At 45.7% G+C, this 12,436-nt stretch overlaps 1 pseudogene; it reads right to left on the bottom strand.

The window, feature by feature from the left end:
• Positions 1–10,657: 10,657 nt before the first annotated feature.
• On the bottom strand, positions 10,658–11,663 carry LOC144108477 (synaptobrevin homolog YKT6-like; annotated as a pseudogene).
• Positions 11,664–12,436: the final 773 nt, after the last annotated feature.

The following is a 12,436-nucleotide window of genomic DNA, read 5'->3' on the forward strand; positions in this document are numbered from 1 at the left end:
ATTTCGACACAGAAAAAGCAAAGCAACTCTTTACTTGCAAGAGCCACACACACGCTTTAATTCCTGTACCTAAATGACATAAACCATTTTCAATGCAACAAAATGCTTTTTGCATTAGTATCAAATATTCCTACTGCCATGAGGGCAGCATGCATTCACAGCTCCGCTTCTCACACTTCCCTGTTGCTGCGGGCACACCTTGAATGTGCTTCAACTTTGACTGTGGATTTTGGCATCCACAGGTGCCTTGGCCTCCATTCCAAGGCACCTCGCCAAAACGCACACGTGCGTTCTGGCAAGATGGGAGACCGGAGCCTATTGTGGAAGAAATGTACATGTTTGCTGGCAAAGCACGGGAGAACCAAGAGCGTCGAGAAGGAAGTTTTTGACACCGAACCAAAAACTATGAAGTGTTGCCTGATATGATAACTTTGTACTCTGTGTACTTAGACCATCTAACCATAACCAGTAGTTCCAATGCAATTAAAAACCATGCTAACCACGTAGAATACTAGGAACCAGTTTTCACATTCTTTAATCTCAGTTCATTACAAAACATGGATTATGCACCACCTGCTGCAGGAAACCAGTCCAAGGAAGAAAAAAGAAAGCGAGACTATGAAATGTGTGTCAAATTCAGTGTATCAGTAAGATTGATGTTGAATCAGTAGGATATATATCAATACTTTCTTTCAGCAGGCAAGCCTGGCACTGAGCGTCCTGATGTTGTGAAATACACACCACACCGAGAAGTGCACTGGAAGCTACACAAGACTGCATTCGAGTCCTTATGAAGAGAAAACGCCTTTATCAGGACAGGAAAAAGGAGCTCTGTTGGGCATTCGTTGGCCAGTCTCTTATTGCTTGACCTCAGCATTTAAGGTCTTTCTACAGGATTGCAAAAAAAGCTATGATAGCTTTTACATAAAACATAATTATGGTAAACCTTGCATTACAGCATACACTGCGTACATTTCACTTGCCAGCTATTGATAGACTGAAAATTGTACAGCGGGTAGCCAAGCTAAAACAAGTCGCATCTAAGAAATCTCGTGCATCTTAAATCACACATTACTGGCATCTTGGGCCACAGGGTTTCAGCAAGGCAATGTATGCAGACTTTCAAACAGTTATCTGGGCTCTTATTAGGATGAACAGCCACAAACTTTGTAAGATGGCGGATAACACTGCAGATCAGAACTAATGCAAATATGTAGCTTTCAGATTGTATCAAGCTAATTTATATAGGTAGCAAGGTTCTTTTCATTTTCAGAAAAATGGGCTACAACATTTGCCTAGAATGTGCACACTAATTCCCTTTGAGAGGTGCAGTAGCCAAACAATTTTCCGGACTGCGATAGCTCAGACTGGTGATATATCAGACTTTATTGATGAACTGACATGCATCTCATAGTTAATGTACAGCTGAAAGCTCGATTTTAGCTTTTACCAAACATAGATGCGAGCAAACGATGCAGTCTTAAACAGATGAGTATTAGCCGTCGTCACTGCCATTACAGTAAAGTCGCACGGCCGGGATTACACATTGGGGCGCTTGACACCACCAATGGCGAAGGAAGCGATGGCACCGAAGTAGCCCGCTTTTGAACTTGCTTATATAGGTTTCCTGTTTGTATGCAAGGAGTTGGTAACTTGCGTTGCACTGCATGCCAGCTGCATAAACCGAAGAAATCCTTTCATTTATATATTTTTTTTCAGATACCTTCATATCCCACAAGGCATTGTTGAGGGGAGTGGTACACACAAATAAATAACTGTTACAGGAGACAACGCATACAGTGTAAAAAGTTTTTAAAAATACCGGAAAATATACATATTTCAAAAATTTGAAACATGAAGTGAGTTAAACATGACACAATTAACAAGAAACGCTCAATCACTCAAAAGAAAGCGATACAAATTGGAAAACGCCACCATTAGTACAAATATATTTGCAGGAACACCGGGGGAAAATATACAAGAATTCGCATGATTACGAGGCAAAAGAAATGAAACCACAGCTACAGTAAGCAATATTATGTTGACAACTTCTTAAATTCATTAAACTCATTGGAAAGTGCAATATCCCCTGGTAAGTGGTTCCAGTTCAACGATGCTTTTGGAATGAATGCATTCATGCAGGATTTTTTACGGCAGTGTGGAACGCCAATTTTGCATGGGTGATATAAGCGGGATGAAACATATGTTGGTGGCGTGAGTAATGTATCTTAAGGGTAGAATTCTTGTGGTAAATTTAAAAAAAACAGACTCAGGCGTGATATTTTTCTGTGCGAGGAACGGGGGTTAGTGACAATGTGTTTGTCATTTCTGTGACGCTGGACGAACGATCACAGTTACGGAAGATGAAACGTGCTGCTCTGTTCTGTACGGCTTCTATGGCGTCGATAAGAGAGTTAGTGAAAGGGTCCCATACTCAGTTAGCATATTCTAATTTGGAGCGAACAAGCGATTGGTAAAGAAGATGTTTAGCAGGTGTCGGGGAGAAGGAAAAAATTCGTTTTAGATATTCAAGCATTCTGTTACGGACGCGATGATAGAAGTGATATGTGCTTTCTTTTCATTTCATTCATTTCACTATTTCTCTAAAGGCCCCATGACTGGGGTATTACATAAGGGGTGGGAACTGAATAAAAAAAAAGCATCCATACAATTGTACATAATTTTTTACATTTTCAATGAAGTTGAATGAACAGGTCCTGGTGGCAATGTCGCCTGGAAGGCCGTTCCAGTCAGCAGCTGTGCGGAAAAGGAAGGAATTGGCGGAGGTGGAAGTGCCTGAGAGTGGACGGGCCGCATGAAAATGACTGGTGCGGAGTGAAATGCGTGCTGGGGGAGGGAGAATATAAGGAGTGGTGCGCATAGGGCTATTGAAGATTTTATGAAATAAACAGGCTGTAAGTGCGACGACGGAATGATGAGGGCGGTAAACGGGATACCGTTTTCAAGGCAGAAACGCTTATGTCTTAAGCATAGGATGCGTGAATAAACCTGGCCGCGTGAGTTTGCACGAACTCAAGAGAATTATTGAGATAAGCTTGATGGGGATTCCAGACTGGTGATGCGAATTCCAAGTTTGACCTAAGGAACGATTTATATGCTAGTGACTTCACATGTTGACGAGCGTGATGAAGATGTCGCTTTAAGAATCCTCACGTTCTGGTAGCAGATGATATTGTGTTAGTGGACATGCAAACTCCAGGAAAGATCACTAGAAAGTGATAGCCTAAATACTCGTAGCACTTGTGGGGACCTGCCCTGCAGCCCCCTTAGTTTGCTTTCCCGCGAAGCACCGTGCAGCGGCGGTCTTACCTCGAGGCTGAGCGGATTCTCTTGTGAGTTATATTAACTGGCAAGAGAGGGCGCCAGCATCGCTGCGCGGAGACTGCCAAAGCCAGCGCGCGGGAGAGGGTCTTGGGCTGGGATAATCTCCGCGAGCAAACGCGTCGCTCGCGGCTCCGCTCTTCGCCGGCGGGGCGAAGAAGCGACGGGGAGACAGGCTCCCGTACTCGTCCCGTCCGGCCTGCGGAGTTTATATCCTTTGCCCTAGTGCGGGCGAACATTCGCTCGGAACCTTGCTGGTGAGTCGGACGACCTTGATTCATTAGCGTACCTTTGTTGCTAGCTGGCGTTACTGTTTCTGTAGCAATAAATGCCTGTTTGTGTCAGCCAGTGTGTCGTTCCTTTCTTCCCTGAGTGCAAGGCCCGCCGTGGTCGGCGAGCGCTCGGTAGCGTACGCGATCACGGGGTGGGGTCCGGGAGGCTTTGAACCTTGTCAGCCGCGATTGAGTGGAGAGAACATACTTATCTCCCCAATTCAACCCCTCATCTGGCAGCCCAACGTGGGGCCTGCTCTTGGAACATTGGACGACTGTCGGTTCGGTTCGAGGAACGCTCTTTGTCCGGACTTGACAAGTGCTAGGCCTAGAGTGAATTTTGATCGCTAGGACCTGCGGCATGCTTTCTTGAGTGCGAGGTGTATTGCGCTGCAGCATGTTTGAAATTTCGACATGCTCAGCACATTTTTTCCTGGAGTTTCTTCGTGAGAATCACTTGGTCCGCATCGAGGGAGCGCGAGGCCTAGCGCCCGCAGAGTTGCCGAGCCCGAAGCGAGTGAGTACGGAAACCGCGTGGGTGGTCCGAGTTTCTGTATATATTTTCTCTATCTCTTTTTCGACTCTGGGAGTCGCGGCTCCGGGAGCCGGGTGGCCTGGGGCCACGGGTGCCGCTACGAGCTCGCTAGTATTGCAGCTCGGCACCGGGCGCTCCGACACCGTCCGATACGGTGGGCGCCGAAAGCTCAGAAGCTGCTTTGTGCAGTGAGCGGGGTAGGACCACCCCACAAAGCTGACGTCTCCTCGCGGCTGCGCGCACATAACCCGTTTCGGGTCTTTGTTGTGGTCACGGACGTTGTCGGAGTGGTCGTTAGGCCTGAGGCTTTTCAGAGCTGCCTGCACCACGTTAAAAGAGACGCGACCACCGGACCGTGTCGTTGAGAGGGGGCGCACTTTGCTGCCCGCCCATTTTTTTGTTTGTTTGTAACCTCGCACGAACTGAGCAGTCTCGTTCAACTCAACAAAGGGCTTTGTTCACTCGAACTTTGCGTTTGCACATCCGCCGACACGTTTTGCTAGCGAGTTAGGCATTGTGCCACGAGGCCCTTGCGGATGCCGTTTCCCCTCCCGTGACCTACGTTAAAGGCACGCCGAGAGCGTTTCGGCAATTTTGCAGATCTGGTGGAGCCACCCAGGCTTGCTGTCCGGTGCACATCGTCTCGCTGCTGCCTGCTGCGACGGAGCGGCCTGTATCCTGTTCGCCGCATCCATCCGGGGCAGCTGTGGCGAGACCAGTCATCAGTCACCTCCGGCTGCTGCTGCCCTGGCGACTACTGCAGGATCCTGGCCTGCAGTTTTCCCACCGGCCTTCAATTCGCAGGCCTGCGGACCCGGTAGTCCGCGGGCCATGCGAGTCGTCCCAGCGGAGACCTTCACGCCGCCTTCGGAATACCGCGGAAGTCTGCGTGGACGCTGTCGGCGTGACCTCCGCTGCAAGAAGTGCCTCAAGAATATGAAGACCAGGAGACTCCTCCACAGCATGTACTTTCAGGCGCGTGGGTTTACTTAAGGTTGGGGGGATGTGGGGACCTGCCCTGCAGCCCCCTGAGTTTGCTTTCCCGCGAGGCACCGTGCAGTGGCGGTCTTACCTCGAGTTCAGAAGAGCAAGGTTCCGGGCTAGTTGGTAATGCATTTAAGGGAAGAAACAGCGCAATGAAACACGGACACACGAAGAACGGACACACACGAGCGCTGACTCAGCGCTCGTGTGTGTCCGTTCTTCGTGTGTCCGTGTTTCATTGCGCTGTTTCTTCCCTTAAACTTCCCTTACCTCGAGGCTGAGCTGATTCCCTTGTGAGTTACATTAACTGGCAAGAGAGGTCACCAGCATCGCTGCGCGGAGACTGCCAAAGCCAGCGCGCGGGAGAGGGTCTTCGGCTGGGATAATTGCCGCGAGCGGACGCGTCGCACGAGGCTCAGCTCTTCGCCGGCGGGGCGAAGAAGCGACGGGGAGACAGGCTCCTGTACTCGTCCCGTCCGGCCTGCGGAGTTTATATCTCTTGCCCTAGCGCGGGCGAACATTCGCTCGGAACCTTGCTGGTGAGTCGGACGACCTCGATTCATTAGCGTGCCTTGTTGCTAGCTGGCGTTATTGTTGCTGTAGCAATAAATGCCTGTTTGTGTCATCCAGTGTGTCGTTCCTTTGTTCCCCCACAGCAAGGCCCGCCGTGGTCGGCGAGCGCTCGGTAGCGTACGCGATCACGGGGTGGGGTTCAAGCGGCTTTGAACCGTGTCAGCTGCGATTGAGTGGGGAGAACGTACTTATCTCCCCAATTCAAACCCCACAGACTTAACTGGTTCATGGACACATCAAAGATTACGCAGGAACGAATAAGAGGATTATGAGGGCGGTGGAGAGATAAAGCTTGCACTTATGAGGGTTGAGTTCTATTAGCCATTGGTTACAAAAGTTCTGGACAGCATTAAGATCACTTTGAAGAGATGCCTCGTAAGCAGGTTTAGTAACTGCACGAAAAATTACACAGTCGTCAACACGCGTATATTGGAGGTGACTTGCGATGGAAAATCATTAGCGTATAATAGGAAAAGTAGCGGGCGGAGTACAGATCCCCGAGGAACACCTGACATTACCGGAAGAGAATGAGAGTTCTTATTGTTAACAGAAACAAATTGGGAGCGATTAGATAGGATGGCTTCAAGCCACTTCATTATGTAGGGGTGCAAATTTAACCTGGAAAGTTTTGTCAGTAAGCGTTACTGGGGTACTTTATCAAATATCATTTGTAAAATTTATTAGCTGTGTTTCACAAAAAAAAACACTTTCTAAAACCATGCTGGGCACGAGTGAAAAAGGATTATGACTCAAAAAAGTTCGCTAGGCATGACAAGATGACATGTTCCATTATCTTGCTAAGAATGCAGGTAAGTAATAGTGGCCGATAGGTGAGGGATAGGTGCTTGTCGCCTAATTTATGAAGTGGAACCACCTTAAACAATTCCCAGTCGTCTGGGAGGTCACAACCTTTAAGGAATAGCTCAAATATTTTCGATATTATGATGGAAGATTATGTTTTAGTGTTTTTTTTTAAATTTTAGTGCTGATATTATTGGGACCACATGATGAGGATAACTTTAAACGATCTATGGTACTTATTATTCTTTCAAAGTCAAAACTAACGGGATCCATTGGAAGTTTGATATTGGAAGTATAGTCTGGTAGTGATGCGCTAAAAGGGACAGAAAATGCATTGGGAAATGGGTAAATAAGTACATTAGCACTGTCACTGTTAAGGATGGGATTTGACTGAGAATCCAGCAGAGAGATTGACGGCGTATCTGAACCATTAACAACGTTCCAGAATTTTTTAGTATTAGTTAAAAGAAAAGATGGCAGTGCGACAGTAAATAAATGTTATTTGGCATCTTTTAACATTTTTTATAAGTAATAACCTCGGCTCTTAGCGCTGACCAATGTTCTGATTTTCCCGATGACCTCGCCCTACGTATAACTGCTGTTTTTTGTTTCCAAGGCGTTTTAAGGAACGAGTGAAACATGATACCTACCAGTAGTCGTGGTGATTTTGCGAGGAGCGTGCAATTCAAATAATTCATGCAGTTTTTTTTAAACATGCACCAGTTGTCGTGAACAGACCGTTCGGCACATCCCAGGACGAAATCGTCGAGAAAAAAGTGGAGACCATCATTAATTGAAGAAAAAATTGCTTTAGCATAATTGCAAGTGGTTTTCGTTTTATTTGGCGTTTTATTCAACGGTAAATTCAACGTGATGTGCAGTAAACAAAGATCCCTCAGCCTGGAAAGTATTTTTTCTCGGAAACAAAATCTGGGGCGCTCGTTAGCAAAAGGTCTAATACGTTAGAAATGGTAGCTGTCGTCCTTTTCGGCTGTGTGACTATTTGCGTTAGCGAGAAGTAGGAGCAGAGGGATTTTTTTGCTTTGGTTTCACAACCGGTGGGCATAGAGTGAGTGAGGTGAAAAAATGCGAGTGCTCGCAAACACTTGAATGTCTTGGTGATATGATCTTTATCTGGCTGTCCTGCAATCGAGAACTCCTGAAAGCAGGCCGGTACTGTCGACGCCGCTGGGGTCACACGGAGACCCATGCACTTTGCACTGTCTATTCACCGTGCCACTGCAATGCTGCCGATACATTGCCTAGAATATAATGACTAATGTGCTGAGTGCGGGCGCCGGATTGGTAACGAATGCAATGACTGCCTAAGGAGGCCCCTGCAGGTTGCGTGCTCAGCGCTGAACAGTCACCAGACTGTTCAGCGCTGAACAGTCTGGTGACTGTGCAAATATTTAAGGACTGCTTAGGTATAAAATACAGATAAGTCTCATAAAAACATAATTTTTCAATGCTACACGCACCCGGCTTGAGCAGTCAAGCAGTGGGATCTGCGTCACATGCTGCATTCAAGGCGGTGAGCATATGCACAATGTAGGATGTGTGATTTAGGGCAGTTTGATGTATTCGTTCATTGAGTGATTGATTGATTGGGTTTTTGTGCGCAAAACCAATGTCATGCTTTTTCTTTAGCCAGACTGCAGTGATTAATTCTGGGTCAACTTCTACCGCTGGTTATTTTAATGTAAGGAATGCGGGTCTTTTCATCAACACTCGGGACACTCAATCTGCGAGGATTACGCATAGATTATCAGCTACTGTCGGTTCCAATTTAATATGCTTATGTTTGCTCTGGGTTCCAATGCTTGCATTCTACTTCCTTGTTTTTTCACTTTTTTTCCTGCGATTACAACAAATTTATATTATTTGTGATAACAATACTAATCCTTCCTACCATAATACCCTCATAACGATTGCCTGGGGAAGAGTAAGAGGGGGTAATCTGAATGAACATATTAAGAGAGAGACTACTTGCAGTGGAGTAGCTTTGGCAGTATGCGTCGCTCTCACTCCTCTTTCATCTGTATTTTATGTACTTTGGAAAAGGAAATTTTAACAAATAAATCCTAAAACTATTAATAACAAAGTTCTGTTCTTATACTCAAGGCATGCACTGAAGCTTCGCAAGTGCAGTGTTCAAAACATTTTTGAACGAAGCTAAGCTTCCCCCAAATATCTCATTCCTGTTAAACATGAACTAAAGCCATAACGAATTACCTTCCATGCTTACTAAAAGGGCGTCATTACTGTTAGGTGGCTCGATCTGGCACCACTCATTCATAACTGGGTTAACATTCACTGCCATAATCGGTAGCCAATTAAACACTCCAATTCGCGCATGGTTTGCTTTACAAGGTACCTAAATGTTCTGCCAGGGCAAGTGGGGTTTCTTTTTTTTTTGCTACATAGCCCGAAACATAGTATAGCAGGACCGTCCCTAGTTTTGTGTACCTAACATGTAAACTATTAGAAAAAGCTGTTCAGGTACTGCTCTATACTCGCATCCGTCATCGACGTAAATCGTCTACTGAATCTAGAAAGATTTTTGTCCTGCTTAAGTAGCTTGCACTGAACAAAGCTTGCAATACACATTGTGAACCGTTGTCTCCTTTCGGTGAATTATGTATAATTTTTACTCGTTATGGAATGGTGACACACGGCAGAAGCATGTCTTGATGCAAACGAAATTATTTTGGTATCTTTAACTCGGAACTAATCATGTTAAGAAAAACACCGCTGCAATTAATTTTGACTGCTACTGCTTGCATTTTAGGAGCTGATGATGCTTGAGTAGTGGAGTAGGGTGGTTGGCTCACGCCAAAGATCAATGTAAAACAGCACAGAGAGCAATAATGTGGAGTGATGGGACAAGGAGCAGCCTGTTTGTCTCTTCACTCTGTATCATTCCTGCGCTCCTTTACATTTACCATGTGTGGAACCTTCACCAACATGGCACCGAGTAGGTGCACAAGATGCAAAATGGCAGGCAGGTTGTGGGAAACAGCCACCATGAATGGCAAGCCTGAAGGTGAGAGGCGAGCGATTGCGGTGAATCCGGCGACTGACAATGGATGGACGGCGCCTGCTTAGTCGACATCCGCTAGGGGCTTTGCCGTTGTTTATCCTATTGCTCAAATCTCCTAACATGCAGCACCCTCTGTCGACGGCGCCAGCCTCTCGCACGACAGAGGGCAGGCACTCAGCACACTAATCAGTATACTCCATGCAATATAGTGCTGTGGAATGTGCCGTAGAAGAAGAAATTCAAATATAAATTACTTAGCGGTCTTGAATACCATGAGGTGCCTCCATGTATACCAATTCCTAACGCATCAAAAGAATAAAACATGCAAGCAAACATTTTGTGTTTATAGTGCTTGAAGCACCGCTACATAAGTTCTGATGCTGCAAAGTCACCACCAATTTTATTCAATAGATGGACCCACTCTGCATTCTGAAAGTATTATATACAGTAGGGGGAGGGATAAAACTAAAGTTCATAAACAAGACGAAAAACACAGATTGTGCACAATGTGTAAAAATTCAAAGAATGCTTGTACATCAATTTACACAAATAGTCTAGAGCCGTCAATACAACAAACGCTAGTGAGCATGGATCTTTAACCATGGTAACAAATATGCAGCATATGGCAAGCGGGCCTGTGGCACTGCAGTGAGCGGTAGGTATATGAATTTAATTGATAAATAATAATATGCATGTAAGATGGTGAGGCTCTTGTAATGTAAAAATTGCACTCGCTATCTTGTAAAACGTCTTTGTCTGCATGCTCAGATCCTCAGATTTTGCCACAAGGTCATACTGACCCCTCCGCGGTGGCTCAGTGGTTAGTGCGCTCGGCTACTGATCTGGAGATCCCGGGTTCAAACCCGACCGCGGCGGCTGCGTTTTTATGGAGGCTAAACGCTAATACGCTCGTGTGCTGTGCGATGTCAGTGCACGTTAAAAATTCCCACATGGTCGAAATTATTTCGAAGCCCTCCACTACAAGCCCCTCTTTCTTCCTTAGTTCTTTCACACCCTGTTTTATTCCTTCTTTTACGGCGCGGTTCAGTTGTCCAGCGTTATATGAGACAGATACTGCGCTATTTCCATTCCGCAAGAAACCGAATTTTATATCACAAGGCCGTCCAATTCCTCGCCGCGCTCCAGGACAGCTTCCATGGTATCAGGCTGCATAAATAAATTGTGACGCGCTCACTGTCACTCTACAATAACATGGTGCAGGCACGTACGTAAGAAGATTATTTTAATTTCATTGAAGTCGGCTTGGACTGTGGTCATTTCATATGCTTCTTCGGGCTCCAACGAAAAATAAGAAGGGGGGTGGCAAAAAACAGGCATGTGAGGCATAGTGCTTGCAAGCATAACGAAAAGATGGAGTTCTAAAACTGTAGCACTCTTCACCTGGTACTTAGCCAGATATGCCTCTGGTCCTTGACACTGGCATGCACTAAAGCAGAAGCACACCCTATTAGACAGGAGAACGAAAACTTCGCAAATGGCTTTACCTCTCAACTAGTGAAGACCATGCATGCGACGGAACTTTCGAGGCAAAGTCCTCCAGCACCTGGAATGGGAACAAACAAACCGAAAGCGTGATTTGCGCTGGGGCACTAGAAAAGCTGGCAATTACCTTGTCGTTCAAAGTGTGCGCGATTCGGCCTGGGTACTAATGGTCAGAGACAACACCGGCTAAACAGTCGCTGCGAACGTAGGCGTAGCACATGCATTCTGCACAAGAGACGGAATACCGATAAAACCATCCTCTAGCGATGGACTGTCAGGCCTACCATTTTCCCACACCGAAGACCGAGTCGCTGCTGAGCTTCACGACACCAATATCTGACTGAAAAAGTTGAGGATTTCCGCAACACTGCAACAGATGAAGGTAAACTGTTAGCTCTAGCCAGCGAATGCAAAAAAAAAACATTAATTAAGATCCATAACACCGAGAAACATCTGCGCCCTATTCGGACACATCTGTCTTTATCAGCCCGACGCATACCCACCTCGATTGCTGAAAGTAACTAAACAACGACACTTCGTGCGTGCTTTTTAATACGACGCTTTTTGCTGGATGCTTGCGGAGGACGGCTATGTCAAATAACTTCACCATTCTCGCTTTTCTCTCGAGTTCTTTTCTCTAGAAAAAGAAGAGACACCATTTTGAGCTTGTGAAAAGGAAACTCGGGAAGCTTCCACTTCACGTTTTACTGCTGCTACTGATAACATCTGCCATTGATAACGTTTCATACCTATTTATAAAGAAGGCTAAGCAATAGGCGACCTAGCCTAGTCGTTCACGGACACAACATACATTGTACACGCAAGGCTATTCACCTATTGCCGCAGCAGCCTACTCACAGCAAAGAAGTTCCGAGACCAATGGACGTGGTATGCCACAAAGCCGAAGTGGCTTATGCCGCAGAACCCATTTTCCTCGCTAATAATGGCATAAACAAAAATTATGTTTATTTGAAAATATAATATTCTTTTGCTGCTTTTAAAACTTCACTTAATCAACAATATTGCAATGAACAACTTTTTTTATGCCACAATCATATGATGTTCTCACCCTTCGAACGTGAGTACGTTAGTGCCTCTCTTTCCATTTGGTGAAAGGCATAAGTGAGCACTGTTGTGCTGTGACTCCTTAAAATCTTGATGAATCCTTAAAATGTCTTGGAAGTTTTCTGGTTTTAACGTTGTCTGCGTATTTTGTAGTCCTTTCTTGACATCTGCTCTGTGATTTATTGAAGTTACTTTTCAAAATCAATTTTCGTTGCTTATTTGAGGCCGGCCCTGTTTTGCGGTGTGTACCACGGCCGGGTTCTGATGTTCTTCTCTGATCTCTCAGCGTTTCTTTTCCTAACAGTGCCTTTTGCGTGT

The sequence above is a fragment of the Amblyomma americanum genome, chromosome 10 (assembly GCF_052857255.1).
Source record: "Amblyomma americanum isolate KBUSLIRL-KWMA chromosome 10, ASM5285725v1, whole genome shotgun sequence".
Taxonomy (NCBI): Eukaryota; Metazoa; Arthropoda; class Arachnida; order Ixodida; family Ixodidae; genus Amblyomma; species Amblyomma americanum.